This window comes from Crotalus tigris, unplaced genomic scaffold, assembly GCF_016545835.1.
Source record: "Crotalus tigris isolate CLP2741 ecotype Arizona unplaced genomic scaffold, ASM1654583v1 scf7180000019840.826796, whole genome shotgun sequence".
In the NCBI taxonomy this organism is placed as follows: domain Eukaryota; kingdom Metazoa; phylum Chordata; class Lepidosauria; order Squamata; family Viperidae; genus Crotalus; species Crotalus tigris.
The window spans coordinates 163,010-187,553 of NW_024097735.1; the positions used below are offsets into that span (position 1 = coordinate 163,010).

At 41.5% G+C, this 24,544-nt stretch overlaps 1 pseudogene; it reads right to left on the minus strand.

The window, feature by feature from the left end:
- Positions 1-485: 485 nt before the first annotated feature.
- Positions 486-23,464, minus strand: LOC120317807 (annotated as a pseudogene).
- Between the last annotated feature and the right edge of the window lie 1,080 nt (positions 23,465-24,544).

Here is a 24,544-nt window from a genome sequence, read left to right on the forward strand (position 1 = left end):
TATTCTAGTGAGGACACCCAAGGAAGGAATCCCCCTTTTTCTATAAAGTACAATCGATTCTATTCCATGGGTCTTCAAACCTGGCCCTTTTATGACTTGTGGACTTCAACTCCCAGAATTCCTCAGCCAGCGTGCCTAGCTGAGGAATTCTGGGAGTTGAAATCCACAAGTCATAAAAGGGCCAATTTTGAAGACCCCAATTTCTATCCTGCATGTTTAGTTTCTATTTCTCTTTTGTTGAAGTATTGACTATTAACTCACCTATTCTACTTGATCTTTTCTGGCTGGTTGATTTTTTGACAAGATCTGATCTCAAAGGGTTGCACTACTTGAAACCCCCCAGAAATTGACCTCCTGAAGTGGGTTTATCCACCTAGTGGATTCAAATATGGGGCTCTGTATCACTGGCCATGACAGGATGAGATAGTGAAAAAAAGAATACATGGAAGATTGTGGCAGAATTATAGGTCATGGGACTTTATTAATAAAGGTCCAAGACTATCAACAGTATAGTTTCTTTTCCAAAAATGTGTTGGGAAGCTCAAGTGGTAAGGAATAATTGCCTTGGCAACTGCTCAAGAAGAGATTATATGGTTTCTCCCCAGTGTGGATCCTCTCATGAAAATTAAGTTGTCCTTTCTGAACAAAGCATTTTCCACATTCTGTGCATTTATGTGGTCTTTCCCCTGTATGGATTTTTTCATGTTTAGTAAGGTATTTTTTCTGAGCAAACTGCTTTCCACATTCCATACATTTATATGGTCTCTCCCCAGTGTGGATCCTCTTATGATCAATAAGTTCTGAGTACCAACGAAATTTGTTTCCACACTCCAAGCATTTATGCGCTTTCCCCCCTGTGTGCATCCTTAGGTGGCGAGTAAGGTCTTTGTAGAAGAAAAAGCTCTCTCCACATTCTGTACATTGAAATGGTTTCTGCCCTGTATGGATTGTCTGATGAATTTTAAGTTTTCCTTTCTGAGCAAAGCTCTTTCCACATTCTGTACATTGAAATGGTTTCTCTCCTGTATGGATTCTTTCATGACTAATAAGACTATTTTTCCAAATAAACGCTTTCCCACATTGTATACATTTATATGATTTCTCCCCAGTGTGGATCTTCTTATGAAAATTAAGTCACCCTTTCTGAGCAAAGCTCTTTCCGCATTCTGTACATTGGAATGGTTTCTGCCCTGTATGGATTGTCTGATGAATTTTAAGTTGGCTTTTCTGAGCAAAGCTCTTTCCACATTCTGTACAATGAAATGGTTTCTCTCCTGTATGGATTCTTTGATGACTAATAAGACTATTTTTCTGAGTAAACGCTTTCCCACACTGTATACATTCATATGGTTTCTCCCCAGTGTGGTTCCTCTTATGAAAATTAAGTTGTCCTTTCTGAGCAAAGCATTTTCCACATTCTGTGCATTTATGTGGTCTTTCCCCTGTATGGATTTTTTCATGTTTAGTAAGACATTTTTTCTGAGCAAACTGCTTTCCACATTCCATACATTTATACGGTCTCTCCCCAGTGTGGATCCTCTTATGATCAATAAGTTCTGAGTACCAACGAAATTTGTTTCCACACTCCATGCATTTATGTGTTTTTCCCCCGTGTGCATCCTTAGGTGGCGAGTAAGGTCTTTGTAGAAGAAAAAGCTCTCTCCACATTCTGTACATTGAAATGGTTTCTCCTCTGTATGGATTGTCTGATGAATTTTAAGTTGGCTTTTCTGAGCAAAGCTCTTTCCACATTTTGTACATTGAAATGGTTTCTCTCCTGTATGGATTCTTTGATGTCTAATAAGACTACTTTTCTGAGTAAACGCTTTCCCACATTGTATACATTTATATGGTTTCTCCCCAGTGTGGATCCTCTCATGAAAATTAAGTTGTCCTTTCTGAACAAAGCATTTCCCACATTCTGTGCATTTATATGGTTTCTCCCCTGTATGGATTTTTTCATGTTTAGTAAGATATTTTTTCTGAGCAAACTGCTTTCCACATTCCATACATTTATACGGTCTCTCCCCAGTGTGGATCCTCATATGATCAATAAGTTCTGAGTACCAACGAAATTTGTTTCCACACTCCATGCATTTATGCGGTTTCTCCCCCGTATGCATCCTTAGGTGTTGAATAAAGTCTTTGTAGAAGAAAAAGGTCTTTCCACACTCCATGCATTTATATGGTCTGTCCCCAGTGTGGAGCACATTATGACGAATAAGACCCGACTTCCAAGAAAAGCTTTTTTTACACTCCAGGCATTTATATGGTCTGTCCCCAGTGTGGAGCACATTATGACGAATAAGACCCGACTTCCAAGAAAAGCTTTTTTTACACTCCAGGCATTTATGTGGTCCTTCTCCTATGTGAATCTTTTTATGAGAATTAAGGTCTTCTTTCCAAGTAATGCTCTTTCCACACTGCAAGCATATTTTCATCTCTTTGTTTAGACTGAAATCCCTCTCATATTTTACATATTTTTGTGGTTTGTGCTTCCTATGCAGCATTTTAGGTAAAGTAAAAGAGAAGCAATGGCTTTTTGAAGACACTGCCATTTGCAGTTTAAATAATCTAAGATGATTATCATTCTCATCACCATCACCTGTTTGGAACAAAAAAAAACAGAAATTCTCATTAGAATTTACAATGATGGCAAATGGTGTCCCCTAGTCAAAAAAATGCCCATCTGAAAATCAGATTTGGCACTAGCCATGTTTCAAACTAAGAAATAATGGGTTGAAATTATTATCTAGGTGACGCTAATGCAGTGGTCTTCAAACTTGGCCCTTTTATGACTTGTGGACTTCAACTCCCAGAATTCCTCAGCCAGCATGCCAAGCTGAGGAATTCTGGAAGTTGAAGCCCACAAGTCATAAACGGGCCATGTTTGAAGACCCCTGCTCTAATGGTATCCAAGGGATTTTTCACCCTGAACCAGGTTAAAGCTTTGCTGTTGATAGGTCAATCTGCCCAGGCATTTCCATGGAGCATCTAAAGCCTTTCACAAAGCTATGGTGAGCATTTCTTCCAAGGCTTTTGTTGTGTTCCATAAGAGTGGCTCTGATGACAACCTTGGATAAAATTCCCCATGAAGTGCCTCGGCTGGTTTGTCATCCGGGGGGGGGGGGCTGACAGTTAAAGGGAATGAAGGGGACGTGTACAGGGCTCTTTGCAGCCATAGCTCTCCACTGGATATTAGCTACTTACTGGTACTAGACATCATGAGCCTAATTTTCCTGAGATTAGGAAAACTTTTACACAAGATGGCCAGATAAAGTTCTGACCACATTATGCAGCTGAATGCATGTATCTTCCCTGTTTTAACTCCCACTTAAAACACTTTTCCTAATCAATGGAAACCAGAACAAAGGGGGTCCTTACCCAGAGCAGCCACATTCTTGGAAACCTCCAGCATGACTTCCTTGCACAAGGCCTTCTGGCCACAATCCAGCAGTGCCCACTCCTCCTCTGTGAAGTCCACAGCCACCTCCTCAAAGGGATGAGTGTCCTAGAAAGAAAAATAAAAACTTTCCCGTAAGACAGTCCTCTATGTTTTATTTATTTATTTATTTATTTTTAAAATTTATAAGCCACCCCACTCCCGAAGGACTCTGGGCGGCTAACAATAAAAAACACATAAAACATAACAAACAACAATACAAAAACAATCATCCGGGGGTAAGGTTTTATAAACCCCAGGCCTGCCGGAAAAACCAGGTCTTAAGTAGCTTACGGAAGACGCAACAGGGTGGGAGCGGTCCTAATCTCCGGGGGGAGCTGATTCCAAAGCGTGGGCACCATCACAGAGAAGGCCCTCCTCCGCGGCCCCGCCAAATGGCACTGCTTGGCCGATGGGGCCTGAAGGAGGCCCAGCCTGTGGGATCTAACCGGACGTAGGGAACTATGAGGTAGTAGGTGGGCTCGCAAATAGCCTGGCCTTGAGCCATATAGGGCTTTAAAGGTAATGACCCCTCGGGGTTGACCTCTGCCCTCCCTCCAATACCGATTGCGACCGGCCAGAGAGTAGGAGAACCACCGTAAAACGGTGCCTCCCACTCCCACCCCTTCGAGTTGTCGCAAAAGGATACCATGATCGATGGTATCGAAAGCCGCTGAGAGGTCAAGTAGCACCAAGACAGAGGAATAACCTCTGTCTTGGGCCCGCCAGAGATCATCCATCAGCGCGACCAAAACGGTTTCTGTGCTGAAGCCGGGCCTGAAGCCAGACTGAAAAGGGTCTAGATCAGTGGTTCTCAACCTTTCTAATGCCACGACCCCATAATACAGTTCCCCATGTTGTGGTGACCCCCAACCACTTATACATCACCGGGTGCCAGGTGCATGGCCAAAGAAAAGGGGAAAAAATGGTGGACAGCCTTGTTTGGCGACCCCCGTGAAATGGTCGTTCGACCCCAAATGGGGTCCCGACCCACAGGTTGAGAACCACTGGTCTAGATAATCCGCTTCATCCAGAGACCGTCGGAGCTGGAGCGCCACCACTCTCTCTACAACCTTCCCCACAAAGGGGAGATTGGAGACTGGACGGAAGTTATTTAAATCAGCCGGGTCCAGGGTAGGCTTCTTGAGCAGGGGCCTCACAACCGCCTCCTTCAGGGATTGTGGAAAAGACTCCTCCCTCAACGAAGCGTTGATCAACACCCGAAGCCAGCTTCGTGTCACCTCCTTGGCAGCCGAGACCAACCAGGAAGGACACGGGTCCAATAAACAAGTGGAGGTGCTCATTGCTGCCACCGCTCTGTCAACATCCTCAGCAGTCACAGACTCAAATTCATCCCATAAAACTGAACTAAGACCTGCCCCAGTCATCTCAAAAGGCCCTGCCCAATCGGAGTCTAGGTCTGTCCGAATCCGAGCGATTTTGTCTGATAAGAATTGCACAAATTCCTCCGCTCTACCCTGTAAGGGCTCCCCAGCTTCCCGAACATTAAGTAGGGAACGGGTCACCCTAAACAGGGCGGCAGGGCGAGATTCTGTAGACGCAATAACTGCGGAAAAATGCAAACATTTTGCCGCTCGTGTCGCCACTAAATAAGTCCTAATATAGGCTCTTAGAAGTGTCCGGTCGGATTCGGAGTTACTAGCCCTCCAGCGTCGCTCTAGACGTCTTTTCTGACGCTTCATCTCCCATAGCTCCTTGGTAAACCAAGATGCCCTCCGGGATCCACAATCACGGAGAGGTCGCAAAGGCGCGATCCAGTCTAACGCCCCTGATGCCGCCTTATTCCAAGCAGCGACCAAGGACTCAGCCGGTTCGTGGAGGAGGGAATCAGGAAAACCCCCAAGCGCTATTTGGAACCCCTCCGGGTCCATTAAACGCCTGGGGCGGAACCACCTAATTTCTTACTTCCAAAACAGAAAACAAGGCTTTAGAAGGGTCCAAATGCTGCTGTCTTAAAGGCACAGAACATGGCTTAGATCAGTGGTTCTCAACCTTTCTAATGCCGTGACCCTTTAATATAGTTCCTCATGTTGTGGTGACCCCCCAACCATAAAATTATTTTCGTTGCTACTTCATAACTGTAATTTTGCTACTGTTATGAATCGTAATGTAAATATCTGATATGCAGGGTGTATTTTCATTGTTACAAATTGAACATAATTAAAGCATAGTGATTAATCACAAAAACAATATAGCAATGCTCGCTGGAGGAGCTTACTCTTCCTTGCTCAAAAATGTTGGGAGAGAGGGAAGGAGAAGGAAGGAAGATTGAAGGGGAAAGGAAGGAGATGGAGAAGGAAGGAGATTGAAGGGGGAAGGAAGGAAGGAAGGAAGGAAGGAAGGAAGGAAGGAAGGAAGGAAGGAAGGAGAGATTGAAGTGGAAGGGATGGAGATGGAAGGAAGGAAAGAAGGAAGACTGAAGGGGAAAGGAAGGAGATGGAAGGGGAAAGGAGCCGAGGTGGCGCAGCAGTTAGAGTGCAGTACTGCAGGCCACTTTAGCTGACTGTGTTCAGCAGGTCAGCGGTTCAAATCTCACTGGCTCAGGGTTGACTCAGCCTTCCATCCTTCCGAGGTAGGTAAAATGAGGACCCAGATTGTTGGGGGCAATGTAAATATATATATATACATTGCTTACTGGTGTATACCGCTTAGAGAGTGCTTGCACTTAAAGCGGTATATAAGTCTCATAAATAAATAAATAAAGAAGTAAAGAAGGAGAGAGATTGAAGGGGAAGGGATGGAGATGGAAGGAAGAAAGGAAGATTGAAGGGGAAAGGAAGGAGATGGAGAAGGAAGGAGATTGAAGGGGAAAGGAAGGAGATTGAAGGGGGAGGGAAGGAAGGAGAGAGAGAGAGATTGAAGGGAAAGGGATGGAGATGGAAGGAAGGAAGGAAGATTGAAGGGGAAAGGAAGGAGATGGAGAAGGAAAAAGATTGAAGGGGAAAGGAAGGAAGGAAGGAAGGAAGGAAGGAAGGAAGGAAGGAAGGAAGGAGAGAGAGAGATTGAAGGGGAAGGGATGGAGATTGAAGGAAGGAAGGAGAGAGATTGAAGGGGAAGAGATGGAAATGGAGAAGGAAGATTGAAGGGGAAAGGAAGGAGATTGAGGGGGAAAGGAAGGAAGGAGAGATTGAAGGGGGATGGAAGGAAGGAAGGAAGGAAGGAAGGAAGGAAGGAAGGAAGGAAGGAAGGAAGGAAGGAAGGGGAGAGAGAGAGATTGAAGGGGAAGGGATGGAGATGGAAGGAAGGAAGGAGAGAGATTGAAGGGGAAGAGATGGAGATGGAGAAGGAAGATTGAAGGGGAAAGGAAGGAGATTGAGGGGGAAAGGAAGGAAGGAAGGAGAGATTGAAGGGGGATGGATGGAAGGAAGGAAGGAAGGAAGGAAGGAAGGAGACTTACCGGCTTTCCTGTCCTCAGAGGCTACCCAGGGCTGGGAAAAGCCCTCTGCGCATGCTCTGTTCCATGCTGACGCTAAGAGGTCAGCCAAGGTTTGAGCAGGCAAAACGCTCGGTAGGGGAGTGGATGCGGGGCTGTGCAGATTTAGGGGGGGCAATACGGAGGGCACGATGGAGGCAGAGCGCAGCTGAAAGGAGCCAAACACCATTGGGCGAATCCTGGTTTGATTGCTGCTTCTGGGCACCGGGATTTCTTTCTCCCGGAATCCTCTTGAAAATATGGATGTGGACAGATGGAAGTGGGAGGGTGGGAGACTTGCGGAAGGACATCGCAAATGTGAGGAAAGGAAAGAGCTGGAGAGCAGGCATCCGTCCATCGAATTGATATATCATTAAATCTATAGGAAAGCAATAAATTCTTTGGGGATTTCTTCGTGCCAGTTTATTGGACCGTTGTGTTGTCTGTATTCTAGTGAGGACACTCAAAGAAGGAATCCCCCTTTTTCTATAGACTACAATCTATTCCAGTGATGGCAAACCTTTTAGAGACAGAGTGCCCAAAAACTGGCCCCACCCCTGCTCCACGTCCCAGGCCCTGCTCTCCCCCATCTCCTGTCCTGCCTGCCCACAGGACCGCTCACTGCCTCCAGGGCCTGCTGTAGATTGCCCAGGCAGCCCAGCAGCACTATGGCTACCACACCCTTTGCCCACGCTGTGCAGCATCAACTGCATGATGGGGTCTGAGGGCAGAGTCTTCTCTACGCTGCCTGGCTGCCATGTCCTTGGCTGCGCTGCTCCGTGTGGGCCACACTCGAGGGCGACTCTCCTTCAGGGGGGCTGTTGGAGGTCATGGCGGGGGAGGCAAGGCTGGGGCGACAGCACGTGCCCACAGAGAGGGCTCTGAGTGCCGCCTCCAGCACCCATGCCATGGGTTCGTCACCACTGATCTATTCTATCCCATGGGTCTTCAAAGTTGGCCCTTTTATGACTTGTGGATTTCAATTCCTAGAATTCTTCAGCCAGCATGCCTAGCTGAGGAATTCTGGGAGTTAAAATCCACAAGTCATGAAAGGGCCAACTTTGAAGACCCTTGATTTCTATCCTGTATCTGTTTAGTTTCTATTTCTCTTCTGTTGAATCTTGACCAGCGGTTCTCAACCTGTGGGTCACAACCCCTTTTGGGGTCGAGCAACCATTTCACAGGGATCGCCAAAGTCCTGGAGTTTTTCCTCATAGAATCCTTATGAAACGCAGCCTGGCATTTTGCTTTTGTTTTTTTCCCCTTTTTCATGAGCTGTGCTACTCTCTCTTATTCTATTGGCTTTTGAAAGCCAATAGAATAGACTCTATTCAAGAGAATCTATTCTATTGGCTTTCGAACGCCAATAGAATAGACTCTCTTGAATAGAGTCTAATTCTATTGGCTTTCAAAAGCCAATAGGAATTGTCCAGGCTGTCTCTGCCCTGATGAGCCCGCCAAAAGTCCCAGTCAGCAAATGTTGCTGCAAGTTGTCTGCAGCTAAGGCGAGTTTTCTGGAAGTTTCCACCCCTCCCTGCTGAGCAACTACTAAATGTAAGTAAAAGAGGGCCAGGGGTGGGAGGGCTGCCCAGGAGTGCCTGGGCCTGCCTGCCACCGCACCAAACGGGGGTGGCCAAGGTGAGGCTAGCGGGGCAGCGGCGGGCGCTGGGAGGGTAGCTGGTGCGCGTGGGGCCCGGCGGGTGGCTTATCTCCCTTGGGCTGGGCCAGCTGGTGGCTCAGCCGGTGGTCGGCCTGTGCCGTCACTGCTGCTTGCCATGGCCGCTCAGGAGCACCTGGGCCTGCCTGCCACTGTACCGAACAGGCGGTGGCCAAGGTGAGGCTAGCGGGGCAGCGGTGGGCGCTGGGACGGTATCTGGTGCGTATGGGGCCCGGCGGGTGGCTGACCTTCCTTGGGCCAGGCCAGCTGGTGACCTAGCCGGTGCTGGACCTGCACCACCACTGCCTCATCCTGTGCCTACATGGCCACCCTGGAGCACCTGGCCCACAACGCCTGCTGCCACCTCGGCCTGCCTGCCATCTGCACCCTCCTGCTGCCCCGCACTGGCGTCTGGCTCGGTGACTGCAAGCTCCGTGCCATTGGTGTGTGCGGGTGGCACTGTGGGAGCCATCAGGCCTTCTGCTGCTTCCTGCCCCCCCACATTTGGCCTTCCCGGGACCTCTGCCCATATTCCCATGCCCGGAGCAGGAGAGGAAGTGCTGCTTTCCGGGCAAGGGAAGGGGCTTCCCCCTCCCAGCCCCCCATCCACCGGGGTGGGGGCACTCCTCTGCACCAGGACTGGGGTTGTGCAAATCGCAGCGTGTCTCCTTTTCCACTGCCCAGCCTGGCCCGGCTCGCCTTCCTGCGGCAGGCAGAGCTCGGCAGGATTTGGCCCTGGAAAGGCCCAGCCAGCAGCCCCGGTGAGGGAGCCGTTCCCACCCCTTGGCCGGCTGGCCAGGAATCTTGTCCAGCTCGGGGGCCACCTGACCGCCATGGGGATGTCCACGTCATCTGCCTCCTGGCGGGCCCGCTAATTGTGAGCTTCCGGCCGGCTTCCTCCGTAGTTAGGCACCTGGGACTCCATGAAGCCACCCCTAATTGTGCCCGGGAGGGCCCGACTGAGCCCCGGGCTGACTTGCCCGGCTCCAAAATGCCGCTTGCCTGAATTCTTTCTGCCTCCTGGGGGGAAGTTGCGCCTTATGGCTCAATTATGGGCGTTATTCCAGCGTGGTCACTTAATTTGGATGCTTCTGTTGTTTTTATTGGTTTTGCTGTCATTACTCTTTTAAAAAGTTTTTAGTATTTTTAATTGTAATACATTTTTGAACTCTAACCTGCCCAGAGTCACTGAAAGGATAAACCAGAGATATTGAGGGGAGAGGGGGGGGGGAGAGAGAGAGAGAGAGAGAGAGAGAGGAAAAAGAGAGAGAGAGGAGAGAGAAGAGAGAGGGGGAGAGGAAAGAGGAAGAGAGGAAGAGGAAAGAGAGAGGAAAGAGAGAGAAAGAGAAAGAGGGAAGAAAGAGGGAGAGGAAAGAGAAAGAGAGAAAGAGGGAGAGGAAAGAGGAAGAGGAGAGAGGAAAGAGAGAGGGGGAGAGGAAAGAGAAAGGAAGAGGAAAGAGAGGAAAGAAAGGGTGAGAGGGAAAAAGATAAAGAGAGGAAAGAAAGGGAAGAGAGAATGAGAGGGAAAGAGAAAGAGGGAAGAGAGAAAGAGAGGAAGAGGAAAGAGAAAGAGAGAAAGAGGGAAAGGAAAGAAAGACAGGAAAGATAGAGAGGGAAGAGAGGGAGAGGAAAGAAAGAGGGAGAGGAAAGAAAGAGAGGGAGAGGAAAGCATAATCACTATGCTTTAATTACGTTCAATTTTTAGCAATGAAAATACATCCTGCATATCAGATATTTACATTGCGATTCATAACAGTAGCAAAATTACAGTTATGAAATAGCAATGAAAATAATTTTATGGTTGGAGGTCACCACAACATGAGGAACTGTATTAAGGGGTTGCGGCATTAGAAAGGTTGAGAACCACTGGTCTTGACAGTTAAGTCACCTATTCTGCTTGATCTTTTCTGGCTGATTTTTTTTTAAAAAGATCTGATTTCAAAGGGTTGCACAACTTAAAAACCCCCCAGAAATTGACCTCCTGAAATGGGTTTATCCCCCTAGGTGGATTCAAATATGGGGCTCTGTATCACTGGCCATGACAGGATGAGATAGTGAAAAAAAGAATACATGGAAGATTGTGGTAGAATTATAGGTCATGGGACTTTATTAATAAAGGTCCAAGACTATGAACAGTATGGTTTCTTTTCTAAAAATGTTGGGAAACTCAAGTGGTGAGGAATAATAGACTTGGCAACTGCTCAAAAAGAGGTTCTTTCTGGGGCTGATCTCACTCATCCTCCTTCTGATCAGAAAATAACAAACGGTATTGGGAAAATTTCTTTAGATAAATCTTAAGAGAAAAGAGAAGAAAGCAAGCACTATTGTGTGGGAATTAACATTAACTCTGCAGATTGAAATGCTTTCTAAATTTGATATATGTATCCAATTTCTGTTTTATATAGTGTTTTTAATTAAATTAAAATAGAAGTCCAGGAAGCTATCAGTTCTCTGGTTGGAAAAGATATTGAGATAGCAAAGGGCAAAAGGCAGGAAACTGAATGGCTTAATTCATATTTTGCATCCTGCTTTCCACAGCATGGGGAGAAAGATGAAAAGTATAGGTCAAAACAGGCAACTGAAGACCCAGTTACTCTGAATGAATTCAAGTATTTGGGACCAGAAGGATTATTCTGAAGCTCCTTCCATAGATTTATATGATTTCTTCCGTGGACATGATTTTATGAGAATTATGGTGTCCTTCTCTGTGTTTATGATTTTTCATGTCTGGATCTTCTAATCATGAGTTAGATAAGCTTCTACTGGAGGATTTTCCACTTCCTCCATTTAAGTGGTTTCTTCCCAGTGTGGATCCTTTCATGATGACCAAGGTGTTCTTTCCTAGTAAAATTATTTCCACACTCCATGCATTATATACTATTTCCCAAGTGCATGGATTCTTTATTAGTAAATGTCTTGTAATTTTTAAAACTTTATCCACATAACATGCATTTATTTATATGCTCTTGTTATGTGTGGATCCTTTTATGAGAATTAAGTTGTCCTTTTTCAGCAAAGCTTTTTCCACATTCTGTGCCTCGATATGGTCTCTCCCCTGTATGGATTCTTTCGTGATTAATAAGATGATGTTTCTGAGTAAATTGTTTTCCACACTCCATGCACCTGTATGAGCTCTCCCCAGTGTGGATACTTTCATGACAAATAAGACCTCTCCTCCAATGAAAGTTTTTTCCACTCTTTGCATTTATATGGTCTCTCCCGTGTGCATCCTTTTATGAGAATAAAGATGTCCTATTCAGAGCAAAGCTCTTCCCACATTCTATGCACTTATATGGTTTCTCCCCTTTGTGAATTCTTTCATGATCAGTAAGACATCCTTTCTGAGCAAAACTCTTTCTACACTCCAAGCATTTATATGGTCTCTCCTCTGTGTGGATTATTTTATGAGAATTAAGATGTCCTTTCCAAGAAAAGCTCTTTCCCCTCTCCATTTATGTATATGGTTTCTCCCCAGTGTGGATCCTCTTATAATGGATAAGTTCTGAGTTCTGACTAAAACTTTTTCCACACTCCATGCATTTGTATGATTTTTCCCCTGTATGCATCTTTTGGTGGTAAATAAATCTCCATTTGTTAATAAAGCTCTTTCCACACTCCGTGCATTTATACGTTCTCTCCTGTGTGAATCGTTTTATGAAATTAAGTTTTTCTTTCTGAGTAAAGCTCTTTCCACACTCCAGCATTTATGCAGTTTATCCTCTTTGTGCATCTTTTGATGTTGAGTAAGGTCACTGTTGTCAGAAAAACTCTTTCCACATTCCAGGCATTAAGATGGTCTGCCCCCTGGGTCGATTCTTTGATGGGAAGTAACATCACTACATTTAATAAGAATTATAGTATCATTCCCAAGTTTAGCTTTTCCACACTCCTTGCATGTGCATGATTTCTCCTATGTAGATCCCTTAATGGTGAGTCAGATAAGAGTTTCTACTAGAGGCCTTTTCTCTTTGTCCATTTAGGTTTCTTCCCTACGTGGATCCTTTTATGATGAGTAAAATGTTCTTTCCCAGTAAAAATTATATCCACACTCTTTGCAATATATGGATTTTCCCGAGTGTGGATTCTTTCATGAGTAAACGTCTTGTGATTGTTAAAGCTTTTTCCACTCTACATGCATTTATACGGTCTCTATTCTCTGTGGATCATTTTATGAGCATTAAGTTGTGCTGTTTGAGCAAAGCTTTTTCCACATTCTGTGCATTTATAGGGTGTCTCCCCTGTATGGATTCTTTCATGATTAATAAGATAAATTTTCTGAGTAAATTGCTTTCCACACTCCATGCACTTGTATGGTCTCTCCCCAGTGTGGATCCTTTCGTGACAAATAAGATCGCTGTTCCAATGAAAGCTTTTTCCACACTCCATGCATTTATACGGTCTTCCCCACATGTGGATCCTTTGGTCATGAATAAGTTCTCTGCTTGAATAAAACCTTTTTACACACTCCAAGCATTTATACGATCTCTGCCTTGTGTGTATTCTCTCATGAAAAATAAGTTGACTTTTCTGAGCGAAGCACTTTCCACATTCTGTGCATTTATTTTCCCTTGTATGGATTTTTTCATGTTGATTATGAAAACGTTTCTGAGTAAATTGCTTTCCACACTCCATGCACTTGTATGGTCTCTCCCCAGTGTGGATCCTTTCATGACAAATAAGATTGCTGTTCCAATGAAAGGTTTTTCCACACTCCAAGCATTTATACAATATCTGCCCTGTGTGGATTCTAACATGAACTTTAAATTGTCTTTTCTGAGCAAAGCTCTTTCCACATTCTGTACATTGAAATGGTTTCTCCCCTGAATGGATTGTCTGATGAATTTTAAGTTGGCTTTTCTGAGCAAAGCTCTTTCCACATTCTGTACATTGAAATGGTTTCTCTCATATATGCATTGTCTGAAGTTTAAGATGTCCTTTCTGAGCGAAGTTCTTTCCACATTCTGTACATTGAAATGGTTTCTCTCCTCTATGGATTCTTTCATGACTAAGACCACTTTTCTGAGTAAACACATTTCCACATTCTATACATTTATAAGGTCTCTCCCCAGTGTGGATCCTTTCATGACAAATAAGATCTCTGTTTCCATGAAAGCTTTTTCCACACTCTGAGCATTTATACAATCTCTGCCGTGTGGATTCTAACATGAACATTAAGTTGTCCTTTCTGAGTGAAGCTCTTTCCACATTCTTTACATTGAAATGGCTTCTCTCCTGTATGGATTCTTTCATGATTAATAAGACCACTTTTCTGAGTAAATTGTTTTCCACACTCCATGCACTTGTATGGTCTCTCCCCAGTGTGGATCCTTTCATGACAAATAAGATCTCTGTTTCCATGAAAGCTTTTTCCACACTCCAAGCATTTATACAATCTCTGCCCTGTGTGGATTCTAACATGAACATTAAGTTGTCCTTTCTGAGTGAAGCTCTTTCCACATTCTGTACATTGAAATGGTTTCTCTCCTGTATGGATTCTTTGATGATTAACAAGACCACTTTTCTGAGTAAACGCATTTCCACATTGTATACATTTATATGGTCTCTCCCCAGTATGGATCTTCTTATGAAAATTAAGTGGTCCTTTCTGAGCAAAGCTCTTTCCACATTCTGTACATTTATGTGGTCTCTGCCCTGTGTGGATTCTAACATGAACATTAAGTTGTCCTTTCTGAGTGAAGCTCTTTCCACATTCTGTACATTGAAATGGTTTCTCTCCTGTATGGATTCTTTCATGACTAATAAGGCCACTTTTCTGAGTAAACGCATGTCCACATTGTATACATTTATATGGTCTCTCCCCAGTGTGGATCCTCTTATGATTAAAAAGTTGTGACTTGTAAAAAAAGCTTTTTCCACACTCCAGGCATATATATGGTTTGTCCCCTGTGTGAATTCTTTGATGGGAAATAATATCAATGCTCTCAGTGAATTTCCTATGCAGTATTTTAGATGAAGTAAAATATATGGAATGGCTCTTTGCAGACATTGCATTTTGTAATGTCAATGACCCCAGCTGCTTGTCATTCTCATTTTCCAGGCCATCACCATCACCTACTTTAGAAAAAAAAAAAAATCAGAAATTCTCATTAGAATTCAAACTGATTAGCAAGAGAGGGGGGGTGTCTCTCCCTGTCAAAAATATGCCCATCTGAGCATCAGGGTGGGCATCAACCATGTGTTAAAACTAGGAGATATTGGGTTGAAATTTTGATCTAAGTCCTAGGACACTCTAATGGTATCCACTAGATTTTTCACCCCTGAACCAGATTAAGGCTTTGCTGCTGATAGGTCAATCTGCCCAGGCATTTCTGTGGAGCATCTAAGGCAGACACGTCAAACTCACATTATGTGACATCGCGAGACGTATCGGGACTGTTTTGCCATTGCTGGCAATGGGGTGGGCGTGGCTTGTGGATGACGCATCCCGTCCATGGGCTGACAGTTCAACACCCCTGATCTAAGGTCTTTCACAAAACTATGGTGAGCATTTCTGCCAAGGCCTTAGTTGTTTTCTAGAAGAGTGGCTGTAATGACAACCTTGGACAAAATTGCCCAGAAAGTAGCTCAGCTGGTTTGTGATCCAGGAGGGCCTGGCTGTTAGAGAATCAAAGTGTATATGGAACTCTTTGCACCTGTGGCTGTCAGCTGGGTATTAGTTACATGCTATACATTAGTGGCCTTATGTTTTGTCAGGTCACAATCTTGTGTCAATGAGTTTCTCAAGAGCTGTACCCCCCGCAGGGAGGCAGGACCTATTGAATGGTCCGTCACCGGCAACTACTGGACCCAACTGGGTTGCAGAAAGAACCGGGGGTTATAACTGCTGATCTACTGCAAGGTGCAGTCGAGCTCTTAATCACTGTTTGGAATAGGAAGGTGACTGAGGCTCTGGAGAGGATTGCACCCATGCGACCTCTCTTCACCCATAGACCTCTCTGTTTTCCATAGTATATAGAGGAACTGAGAGAGATGAAACAGAGGAAGAGATGTCTATAGAGCCGCTGGTGAAAGACAAGGATGAACTCGATTCAACACAGGTAAAAGCTGCTATTAAGGTCTACCTCGTGGCGATATGTGCAGTGAAAAGTAAATACTTCTCTGGACTAATTATATATGCAGATAATCGACTAGCGACTTTAAAATGAGCCGTATCCGCCTGGGAAAGTATATGGGAGTCTTTGCACCTGTGGCTGTCCACTGGATATTAGCTACTAACTACACATTCTGATCCCGATTTTCCTGAGATTAGGAGAGGTTTTACAGGTGGTGGCCAAGTACAGTTCTGACCACTTTAAATATCTTAGTGCAGGTTTCTTCCCTGTTGCCTGCCACTAAAAACTTTTCCCAATAAATTGAACCCAGAGTAAAGAGGATCCTTACCCAGAGCCGCCACATCCCTAGAAACCTCCAGCATGACTTCCATGCACAAGGCCTTCTGGGCAGAATCCAGCAGTGCCCACTCCTCCTCTGTGAAGTCCACAGCCACCTCCTCAAAGGGATCTGTGTCCTAGAAAGAAAAAGAAAATCTTTCCCATGAAACACTCTTCTTAGGTTTTCTTTTTTACTTCTAATCAGGGTGGAGAATAATCAATGATTTTTTAAAAAAAATAAAGAAATTGAATTTTTTTATTTAAATTGGATTTTTTTTATTTAAATCATTTTTTTAATTTTTATTAAATTTATTTTAATAAAATGCTTTTGGAGTAAATATCTATCTAAATATAGTTTTCTACTTAAGAAAGATTAATAATTTAGTTTATTCAGCATGAAAAAGAGCTTAGTTATGTAGCATGAGGCTGTATATTCTGCAATATTTACATTTTTGGTATCCAAGCTCTGTAAGCTGAGATAACATGCACTACATTGATGCATTCACACAATTTCACAGTAACCATGAGATAAGTCATAAAACAATGTTCAGGAATATTACTTTATCACATTGTTTTGCAAATCTATGTACACTACAAACTGTAAGATTGTTTGAAGAGAAATGCATCTGTACCAAGCGCTGTTTTAATTAAATAAAAGAATTTGAGTTCTCCAACTATGTGTCATTAACTTATTAACCTAAAATCAGTTCTGATATTGCTGTTTTACTAACCTGACAGCTTATTATTCTAAATAGGGAACCTTCATTTTCTTTGCAAATAATATTAAAGATTCTAACTACCAGCAAGAATGAATCCTGACATTTCAAATCCATCACGGCAGGCCTGTTAGCGGACATCCACTCAACTGCTGCCTGCCACATTCCTCATCTTGTTGTGTCACTGCTGCATCACCAGCAATCCCATTAAAGGGAATGAGACTTTCAGTGAGTTAACAGTGGGTCAGAGGAGGAGTCGCTGCGAGACAGAGTTGACAGTGCTCTCTGAAAATTATGATTTAAATCTAGTTGATTTAAATCGAGCCTTTTACTAGTGATTTAAATCCACTTGATTTAAATCAAATCCACTCTGCTTCCAACATAAAAAAGAGAATTTTGCAAGAGACAAATGGATATTTTCTTGTAGAACAGACATACCTCCTCCATGCTGCTGTTTTAAAGGCAGAAAATGTGACTTAGATGTATCGAAGTTGCAGAATGGTATTCCTTGGGGACCACCCCTCCCCAGGCCTGGAATACCTCACCAAAATGGTTTGGGGTAGGGGAATCCCACAACCTCATCTCTCTGGCCCAGTAAAATACACATTTCTTAGAAAACAAGAGATACCTACTTAGAATTTTTTACCTGGCCTATTTCAAAATGTACACGATTCTGGAAATATCAAGTAACTTGACCAACACTCTTTTTTTTTTTTTTAATTTTTATTCATTAATACAATTAAAACAACAATGGACAAACATGACATTCCAGAGTGAATTTTTCTATCAGTTCCTATCATAGTACAAAAATTTTATAATTTTATAATTTTTTGTTCTTAACCTCTATATAAACCTCATCTTTTATACAATACAATTATATATACAATTATATGTACAGTTATGTATATCTTTTAGTTCTACCATTAGTTTGAAGTCCGAGCAGTTCTTAATTCATACCAGCGGTAAAATTTGCCCCAGATTTCGAAGTATTCGTGTTCCGTTTTGTCTTTCATAATCATTGTAAGCCTGTCCATCTCAGCACATATTAAAATTTTATGCAGGATCTCTTCTTCCGTTGGGGTTTCCTTGTTCCTCCAATTTTGAGCAAAAACCAGCCTGGAGGCCGTTAAAATGTGTAGCATTAAATAAAATACGCATTTGTCATGTTTTTGCGTAGTTAAACCTAATAGAAAGAGTTCTGGTTTTGGTTCTACCGCTTGCTCTAATATTTCTTCCAACCAAATTTTAATCCTGTTCCAAAAATCACGAGCTCGCGTGCATTCCCACCACATATGATAGTAAGTTCCACTTTTCAAATTGCATTTCCAACATTGAGGGGAGACATTGGTATACATTTTAGACAATCTTGTGGGTGGGAGATGCCATCTATAAAACATTTTGTAAAGGTTCTCTTTGTAAGAGGTGGCCAAAGTAAGCTTCTTGTTTCTTGCCCATAGTTCTTGCCATATATGCAGATCAAAATTAAGACCAAAATCCTTACTCCAATTCAACATAGTCACTTTTACGTGTTCCTCGTACGTTGCCTGATCTAGCAAATAATAGTATAGTTTTTTAATCATTTTATCCTCCGACCCCAAAATTATTTTATCCAATTCTATTGGTTCTAATTTAATACCTAACTCTTTTTTGTCTTTCCGATATCTTGCCTGCAGTTGCAGGTATGCCCACCATTCTAATTCTATCCCTTCATCGTGGATGGTTTTCCTGGATTTCAATTCCCCTCTTTCATCTAAAATATTTTTATATGTTATGATCTTGTCTAATTGAGTAAATTTTGGGTGTACATATATTTCTAACGGTGAGATCCAACTAGGTACTTGGGTATAATTTGGTTGCCAAAATTTTGTCCATACATCAATAAGAGCTTGCCTAATATAGTGACTTCGAAAATATTTATGTACTTTATATTTATGATCCCATAATATGGCATGCCATCCTATTTGTAGGTCATGGCCATCCAGACACAATAGTCTCCTATTTTTTAGTAATATCCAATCTCTTACCCATACTAATGCTGCGGCCTGGTAATATTTCTCCAAGTCTGGAAGACCAAATCCCCCCCTTTCCTTTGAGTCCTGTAGTAATTTTAATTTAATCCTTGCTCTTTTTCCTTGCCAGATGAATTTACACATCATTTTGTTCAAATTTTGAAAAAATTTCTTGTCTAATTTTATAGGTATACATTGGAACAAAAATAAAATTTTTGGCAACACATTCATTTTAATCACCGCGATTCTGCCCTTAAGAGAGAGCTGTAGGTTAGTCCAAATATCAAAGTCTTTTTGAATCTGTTCTATTAACTTATCATAGTTATCCCTTTTAAGCGTAGCGCATTTGGCAGTCAGTTGTATCCCTAAATGTCTAATTTTATTTGTAATTTGAACACCAATTCTATAAACCAATTCACTTTTCTGTATTTTAGTCATATTTTTGACAAGCATTTTAGTTTTTTCTTTATTTATTTTTAAACCTGCTATTTCCCCGTATCTATTCAATGTTTCCATCAGCCTAATCCCTGATGGTAGTGGTTCTTCAATAATAAAAACTAAATCATCTGCAAAGGCTTGTATTTTAAATGTCTCTTTCTTGATTTCTAGACCTTGGATCTGTTCATCTTGCCGGATTGCTCTAGTTAATACCTCGAGAGATAATATAAATAACAATGGTGATAGTGGGCAGCCTTGCCTTGTGCCTTTTTGCATTTGGAAACTCTCAGTCAGTTCTCCATTGATTATTACTTTGGCCACCTGCGTAGAGTAAACTGATTTAAACATATTTAAGAAATTTTCCCCAAAGTCCATATACAATAATTGATTAAACATAAAATCCCATTTTACATTGTCGAATGCTTTTTGGGCATCAAGAAAAATTAAACACATTTGCTTTTCATTATGTACTTCATAATATTCCAATATGTCCAAAACAGTCCTAATATTGTTTCTTATATATCTTTTAGATAGAAAGCCGTTTTGATCAATATGTATAAAATCCACTAAGAACCTTTCCAATTTTTGTGCCATTATTGCCATGAAGATTTTGTAATCTGAATTCAAAAGAGAAATGGGTCTATAGTTCTTAATTTGTGTCAGGTTGGTGTTTTCTTTAGGAATCAACGTGAGGAAGGCTTCTTCCCATGAAGCTGGTATTTTAGCTTGGGTTAAAACCTCGTTAAATAAGTCCAACAGCATTGGGCTTAAAGATTCTTGTGCAATTTTATACATTTCTGCAGGTATACCATCTGGTCCAGGTGTTTTATTATTTTTCTGTTTCTTAATTGCAACCGAGAGCTCTAACTGTGTTATCTCTTTATTTAGGAGAGTTTTAAATTCTTCTGGCACCTTGGGTAAATCGACTAGTTGTAAATACTGTACTATGTCATGGTTATTTCTCTTTTCGTCGTCTTTATATAAATTCTTGTAAAACTCATATGCCACTAGCTTTTTTCCTTCGTTCTGGCACATCATATCACCTTTGGCGTTATAAAGGTTGGTAACTCTCTGCTTATTATTGTGTTTTTTGATTTTATAAGCCAACCATCTCCCTGGTTTATTAGCATTTTCAAAGAAATTTTGTTTAGTACGTTTTATCTGCTGTCCTAGATCTTCCTTCGTAATAATATCCATCTTATGTTTAATTAAATCAATCTGTTGTTTCAAATCACATCTTTGTGGTTCATTTTGCAGGTTATCCTCAACTTTACGTAGTTCTTCTTCCAGTTGTCTTTGGCGTTGTGTTTTGATTTTGTGTTGCCTAGCCATATAAGAAATTACAACGCCTCTCATGTAGGCTTTGGTTGTATCCCATAAATTTGGGCAGTTTGTATCCTCCTTTTTGTTTGACTTAAAAAACAGATCCAATTGTTCTTCTAATTTTGATTTGAATTCTTTATGATTTAAGATTGCCCTTTTTAGAGTCCATCTCCTCGTGTTTTTTTGCCCCTTCCATTCAATTCTAATCGGATTGTGATCAGCCCAGGTATTTGTATCAATCATAATCTCCTCTACTTCTAAATTTAAGTCAGCTGACATCCACACCATATCAATTCTGGACCAAGATTGATGACGTCCAGAATAAAAAGTAAACTGTTTTTTCCCAGGATTCCTTTCTCTCAAAATATCCTGTATATTAAACTCATCTACCATTTTAAAGAAAATATCAGATATTGTTCCTCTAATTCTTTTTCTATTCTTTCCACATTTATAATCTAGATTATTATCCCCAATTGCATTATAGTCACCCATTATACAAATGCTATCATGTTCCAATTGGCTAATAATGTTGTAGAGTTTTTTATAGAAATGTTTTTGCCCCTCATTCGGGGCATAAATTCCAACCAAAAGAATTTTGGTTTTATTCAAAATTACTTCCACAATTAGAATTCTGCCATCTTCGTCCTTATAAATTTGCTTAGCCACAATTTCTTGTTTAATATATACTACCACACCTCCTTTCTTATATTGCGAAAGTGCTGCGAACATATTCCCCAATTTGGGACAATTTAATAAGTATTGATGTTGTTTTTTAATGTGGACTTCTTGTAACATTATTATATCTAAATTCATCTTATTGAGCATATTGAAAAACTTCTTCCTTTTTGTTGGAGAGTTGAGGCCATTAACGTTGATAGATATAGATTCAACACATTTCTTCCCCTCCTTATCTATGTTTAGATCTAGTTACTATTGCTGGTCTAGACTCTTGAGTTTGTAAATCCTTCCCTTTTTCCACTGTTGATCTTATCGGTCTAGCCTCTTTAATTTCCTTAAACCTACTCTCCTCCTGCTTTTCTTCATTTTTCCCTTCATCAGTGTCCTCTCGAAGCTCAACTCTTTTACCTCTCGCTTCAATGGCTTGCACCAGTGTCTCTCCTTCCTCTCTTGCTTCTCTTTCAACTAAATCTTCCTTACTACCAAAGTTTTCCCTGTAGAATTCCTCTGCTTTTTCTATTGAGTCTAGGCGAAACTTTTTCTCCTGCAATGTTACCAGAATTCCTTCCGGAGTTAGCCATCTAAAATTGATATTTTTCCTTATCAGTTTGGAAGTTATGTATTGGTAAGGCCTTCGCAGGTCTCTCACTCTTTTGGGCACTTGTTTAAGTACAATCAGCTGTTTACCTCGATATTCCAGTGTATCATCTCTGAATCTGAAAAGAATTTCATCCCTAACTGATTTCTTAATAAACCTAATGTGCACTTCTCTGGGAAGATTGTGTCGTCTTGCGTAATTTGTGTGTATTCTATAGGTTTCATCTATCTCATTGGCCATCTCCTCTCTTGTAGACCCCAACGCTCCTGCTAGAATATCTGACATTATTACTGGGAGATCTTCACCTTTCATCTCTCCTACATTTTGAAACCGTAGATAATGTGCAGCCTTCTCAAGTTCCAAAGAAATAACTGTGGTTTCTAATTCTTTATTGGCTTGAACTAGCCTTTCATTCATTTCATCCACTCTCTGCTCTTCTTTATCAATCCTTTCCTCCATTTCTACTAGTTTTTGTTCATTTTTCATAAGTTGGTGGTGGAAGGATTCAAATTTCCCATCCATAGATTTAATTTTATCTTTAAGTTCACCTGTATCATTCCTTATTTCACCTATTTCTTTTTTCAGATCTTCATGGTTTTTACACATTAACTCTTGCATTGATTGCAGCATTTGTTGCAAGTCTTTAAGTGGGTTTGCCCTATCTTTTTGAGCCATTTCTTCTAGTGATCTTTGCCTAACAGAACCTGGTTCCAGCAATGTAGTTTGAAGTGTCTGCTTTCTCCCTATTCCAGCCCTTGTAAGATTTGGAGTGCTAGACATTTTTTTCAATTTTCCAAACCAACCTCCCCACTTATTTACAATTGTTAAAATGTTTTCCAGAGTATCAAAGTTGTTACTAAGAATCAAGAAGTTCTTAACATTACAAGGAAAGGGCAAATTTGCTACACAGTCTCTTTCCCTAGTAGTTTTTCCCTTCCCACTCTTACAGCAATTCTCGATTTAACCAGCAGGTGTCACTCTAATATTGTCTCTGGTATTAAACTTGTCTATTCATTCCAAAATGTCTACCTCCGTTTTTTTCCTTCCAGACGATCTCTCTTGTGCCTTAGAGTAGCTAGCCTTCCAGGGCTAAATTTCAGTCTCTGGAGTAAGGGAAGAAGGAGGACGCCCCCTTTCTCTTCTCTACAAATCCAGCCAACGTAGCAAGTAAGCAGGCAAGCCTTTTTAGCCAAACCTTCCTTTTCGCCGCTTTTCCAGGAGTGAGGGAAATCCCTCCTCCCCTCTTGTAGGCTACTAAAGTCGGTAAGTTTCAAGTGAAATCCTCCAGTACGATCTCACACCGGAGCCCTTCTAGCCAGAATCTCTGCTCAGATGAATTTGACTGGAACTGTCATGTCACCGTCCAGCTTTTCCACCGCTAAGCTTCGGCCAGCTGACTGCTGTCATTTCTTCACTGCCGCCATTGTCGGCCGTTTCCCCTTCTCTTTGCACCTGTGGCTGTCCACTGGATATTAGCTACTAACTACACATTCTGATCCCGATTTTCCTGAGATTAGGAGAGGTTTTACAGGTGGTGGCCAAGTACAGTTCTGACCACTTTAAATATCTTAGTGCAGGTTTCTTCCCTGTTGCCTGCCACTAAAAACTTTTCCCAATAAATTGAACCCAGAGTAAAGAGGATCCTTACCCAGAGCCGCCACATCCCTAGAAACCTCCAGCATGACTTCCATGCACAAGGCCTTCTGGGCAGAATCCAGCAGTGCCCACTCCTCCTCTGTGAAGTCCACAGCCACCTCCTCAAAGGGATCTGTGTCCTAGAAAGAAAAAGAAAATCTTTCCCATGAAACACTCTTCTTAGGTTTTCTTTTTTACTTCTAATCAGGGTGGAGAATAATCAATGATTTTTTAAAAAAAATAAAGAAATTGAATTTTTTTATTTAAATTGGATTTTTTTTATTTAAATCATTTTTTTAATTTTTATTAAATTTATTTTAATAAAATGCTTTTGGAGTAAATATCTATCTAAATATAGTTTTCTACTTAAGAAAGATTAATAATTTAGTTTATTCAGCATGAAAAAGAGCTTAGTTATGTAGCATGAGGCTGTATATTCTGCAATATTTACATTTTTGGTATCCAAGCTCTGTAAGCTGAGATAACATGCACTACATTGATGCATTCACACAATTTCACAGTAACCATGAGATAAGTCATAAAACAATGTTCAGGAATATTACTTTATCACATTGTTTTGCAAATCTATGTACACTACAAACTGTAAGATTGTTTGAAGAGAAATGCATCTGTACCAAGCGCTGTTTTAATTAAATAAAAGAATTTGAGTTCTCCAACTATGTGTCATTAACTTATTAACCTAAAATCAGTTCTGATATTGCTGTTTTACTAACCTGACAGCTTATTATTCTAAATAGGGAACCTTCATTTTCTTTGCAAATAATATTAAAGATTCTAACTACCAGCAAGAATGAATCCTGACATTTCAAATCCATCACGGCAGGCCTGTTAGCGGACATCCACTCAACTGCTGCCTGCCACATTCCTCATCTTGTTGTGTCACTGCTGCATCACCAGCAATCCCATTAAAGGGAATGAGACTTTCAGTGAGTTAACAGTGGGTCAGAGGAGGAGTCGCTGCGAGACAGAGTTGACAGTGCTCTCTGAAAATTATGATTTAAATCTAGTTGATTTAAATCGAGCCTTTTACTAGTGATTTAAATCCACTTGATTTAAATCAAATCCACTCTGCTTCCAACATAAAAAAGAGAATTTTGTAAGAGACAAATGGATATTTTCTTGTAGAACAGACATACCTCCTCCATGCTGCTGTTTTAAAGGCAGAAAATGTGACTTAGATGCATCGAAGTTGCAGAATGGTAT